Source organism: Labrus bergylta, chromosome 2 (genome assembly GCF_963930695.1).
Source record: "Labrus bergylta chromosome 2, fLabBer1.1, whole genome shotgun sequence".
Classification (NCBI taxonomy): domain Eukaryota; kingdom Metazoa; phylum Chordata; class Actinopteri; order Labriformes; family Labridae; genus Labrus; species Labrus bergylta.
The window spans coordinates 16,745,233-16,749,444 of NC_089196.1; the positions used below are offsets into that span (position 1 = coordinate 16,745,233).

The 4,212-nt window shown below is 39.1% G+C and overlaps 1 pseudogene; it reads left to right on the top strand.

The window, feature by feature from the left end:
• Positions 1-2,343: 2,343 nt before the first annotated feature.
• On the top strand, positions 2,344-3,097 carry LOC109989146 (myosin light chain 1, cardiac muscle pseudogene; annotated as a pseudogene).
• The last annotated feature ends 1,115 nt before the right edge of the window (positions 3,098-4,212 follow it).

Genomic DNA, 4,212 nt, shown 5'->3' on the forward strand with positions numbered 1-4,212 from the left:
AAAAAAAGGAGAAAATTACGTCCCCAAATTACTGAAATGCCGATTTGGAAGGGATTACTATTATCAGAGGACCTCTGTGTGTGCTGAAATCAAGCGGGAAGCTCTGCTGATGAAAAATGAAACCAATTTGGAATTGCAAAAAACTGCAGTTGCTCGACTGTCCACTTGAGGCTGGCTCCAAGAGACCAGGAAGTCACATACACACCCCATTCAAATGCCAGTTTTTCACATTTATAGCCTGGTTAAAAAATAATAATAATAATGATAATAATCTGATGAGTTAACCTTAAAGTAAGATTGAGACAGCATTTCTAGTATTGCAACCGTCCGCCACTGACAGGCTTCCAAAGCCCCCTGTAACAGGTGGGTGATGGCACTCAGGCTTCATCCATTAATATTTACAGTATGGTTTAAATATGGTAAATTAAATCCCCAGAAAGTTTCACTTCATAAATTACAGACATGGTAGATTAGAATCATGGGATTAGCATCAAATTTACCGTAGTTAAAACAAACGAGTGTTACAGACCAGAGGAAGAGAATATGTTTACTGACAAGCCATATGTATAGTATAATTTACATAATAAATAGTCACATTTTTTGGCCATTTTGCCTTTATTGGATAGGACAGCTGAAGAGAGACACAACATTTTGGGAGGAGAGAGTGGGGGAAGAGATGCAGCAAAGGGTTGAGGTCAGATTCGAAACAACAAGAGCTATTACCTCTGTACAAGTGACGCACGTCATAACTGCTATGGGCTACAGGACAACCCATGGCAGCTTTTAGTCCATGCTTCCTTATGCAGTGGTTGTTGACGTAACATCCGTTGTTTCCAAGACAACATTAACATGTTGTGTTTGTCATGGCGGCAACCATGATAGAGCCGCAAAAGACACAGGCCCTTACACCTATAAAATAAAGATTTCTCTGGTTTTAATAACTGTTTGAAAAAAGAGGAAATCTAACAATCAACAACAACAAAAAGTATCACATATGTTAAGTCAATTTTTAATCAATTTAGATATTTTAGTGTAAAAATTCTACATATTTTACCTTTAAACAAATAAAATAAAAACCAGTACACTCATACAATCATATAATACAGTTCTTGAAGTTTGTTGAAGTGAGCCCCTCTGCATGATGTCATCAGCACTGTTATTTAAAGACTGAAGGACACAGAGCATCATGGAGAATCATTGTCCTTATCACAGCGGGGAATGTTAATGACACCTTATCTGACAGCACAGCAGGAGGAACAGAGACTGAAATAGACGTAAGACGGACAGACTGACAAGCAGACCGCTGTCAGCCACGACCATTTATGAACTCAGAAAACAAACAGTTTTGCCACAACATTAGATAGTATTCTCCCTCTTCTTTTGATCTATTATATATTGATTTAACTTCCTTTTTCATACACATGAACATTACTCCATCACTTGTTGTATTTCTCTTTCGCATGAAAGAGTAATTCACGGTTATTATTTTTTGTATGAGATTGTGAAAAGGTTCTCCCATTTTTTATAAAAATCTGAACCAATAATTTAAAACCACCAAATTCAGAAAGAAAATATCTGTCAAGGTATCTGTAGACTATTAACTCCTGTTTTCTGTAAGGCAATATTACTGTATGTACCCTAAGTCTAGGTTTGTGTAATAACAGCATGGTTACAACTTTTTTTCTATCTTCAAAATGATTTCTGGCTCTTTTCAAAGAAAGTATAGATCTGAGCATGTCAGTAGAACAAAGACAGCAGTTAAAGAAAAGGTACTACCATAGAATTGAATTTCTTAATTTGATTCACAAAAAGAATGTTGACATGGTTACAGTGCAGCTGGGAGACCTCAGGGACATGTCCTCTCTCTTCTCTGCAAATAATGCAATTTCGGTGAGGTAATAAGGTTACATGTGCCTTTTAAAAAAAATATCATATAATTTCTTACCACATGTTTACCTCTTTGACCGATATGGGTTTTTTTTGTTTTGGGGGGTGGAGGGGGGGGGTTTGGCCTGTCATTGTTTTTTTTTTAATACCACTTTCTGCTGTTTAAGCTTCCCTGATAATAAGGGTTGGTCTTACATAGTGATAAAGCAAAATTGAAACTTGTTCCCTTTGGTGTGCCTTCAGATTCCTGCAGGTCTGCCTCGGACTAAAGTTGGCCTGATTCTGGCTTCTGGTCCTGACTAGATTGGCTCCTTCTGGAAGCTTCTTATCTTCTTTCTCTGAGTGTTTCTATTCCGGTTTTCTTCCATCTTTGGTCCGCTGCTCTCTCTCTCCCCTCTGTCTTTTTCCTCTGCCCGGCTCACCGCCCCTCAGGCTGCTATAAAGCTCAAAACCTCCGTAGAAATCATTCGTCCGCCCTGCAACATGGCCCCAAAGAAAGTGGAACCCAAGAAAACAGAGGTGAAGAAGGTGGAGGCAAAGAAAGAGGAGCCTCCTCCACCTGCTAAACCAGCAGAGCCTGAGGTCAAACCTCCTGAGGTGGATCTGAAGAGTATTGTGGTGGAATTTAGCCCAGACCAGATCGAGGAGTTCAGAGATGCCTTCACGCTGTTTGACGAGACTCCCACAGGAGAGATGAAGATCACATTTGCTCAATGCGGGGATGTCATGCGAGCTCTTGGACACAACCCCACTAATGATGATGTGCTGAAGCTGCTGGGGAGGCCGAAGGCAGAGGAGATGCATGTCAAGCTGCTAGACTTCGACAGCTTCCTGCCGATGCTGCAGCACGTGGCGCGCTCCAAAGAGCAGGGCACCTTCGAGGACTTTGTGGAGGGTCTGAGGGTATTCGACAAGGAGGGCAATGGCACAGTGATGGGTGCCGAGCTCCGTCACGTCCTCTCCACGCTGGGAGAGAAGATGACGGAGAACGAGGTGGACCGGCTCATGGTGGGACAGGAGGACGCCAACGGACACATCAACTACACAGAGTTTGTCAAACACATCCTGGCCGGTTAGAAAACACTCAGGGTGGATCTGCTTCTGATGGACTGAGATTCTCTTTACGAAACATGGCTCTGCTGTAATATGCATATTAAATACTGTACAAGTCCATTCTGTGTCTCTAATTAAACATCTCCAGTCCCTCTCACTTCTGTGTGTCTTCCTCTAAACACAGAGTGTCTTCTTGCTTGGAATTTCTCTTGAACTCCACGTGCCAAGTTGTGCGTAAACACTTATGTATGTGTATTCAGAAAACGGCTGATTTGTGTCTCCACCAACTGAGTATAATGATGAGTGGAGGTGGGGACATGGTTATTTATATACATATATATATATATATATATGTATATTTTAAAATATTTATTTTTGGGCTTTTTGTGTGTTTATTTGAGAGATAGGACAGTGGATAGAGTCAGAAATGGGGGAGAGAGCGAGTGGGGAACGACATGCAGTAAAGGTGCCCCAGGTCGGATTTGACCTGGGGCACCAATTATTAAGCATTGATAAAATATTAATTATCTGTCTAAAAAATATTTATAGATGCTTTACAAAGTATCAATAAGGGATTATAATCTTCAGTTCCAACTTTATAATAACCATCCAAATAATGTTAATGGATGCTTTATAAAATATTTACAAACCATGAACAAATATCTGGTCCATGTGTCTCTGTAATGTTTATAGATGTTTTATAAACCATCTCTTAAAAGGTTTATAAATCATTTGGTCACCATTAACAAACAATTCATAAAGTGTATGAAATGTAATGTGTGAATCAATAAACTGTTAACATAACATAAATTATAGCATTACAAATCATTAGAAAACATTATTAACTATAATGTCATTGTTTGTTAACAGTAAATAACTATTAACTATCTATTTACCCTCATTTACCCTTTATAGATGATGGTTATTATAAAGTGTTACCAAAATAAATCTAACACAAAAAAAAAACAGAAAAGGAAAAGCAAACAGGATAAACAAAGTAAAATTTAAGAAAAATTATTTTAGAATTCAGTTTCAGACTTGTGAACACTCAGAGGGCCAAACTCCTTACACTGTAATATTCTTGATGTCATGACCAGGGTTCAAACCAGGAGACAGCTAGTTTCAAGTTCTGAGCAAATTCAGAGGCGTCAAAAGGGATTTATGAAAATATGTGAAGAGTCTGACTGAAAATGGTTCAGGAGATTGCATTTTTCTATTTACAGGCAGTGGGTCTGCTGGGAATAAAAGTAAACAGGAGGCAGATACATTAAG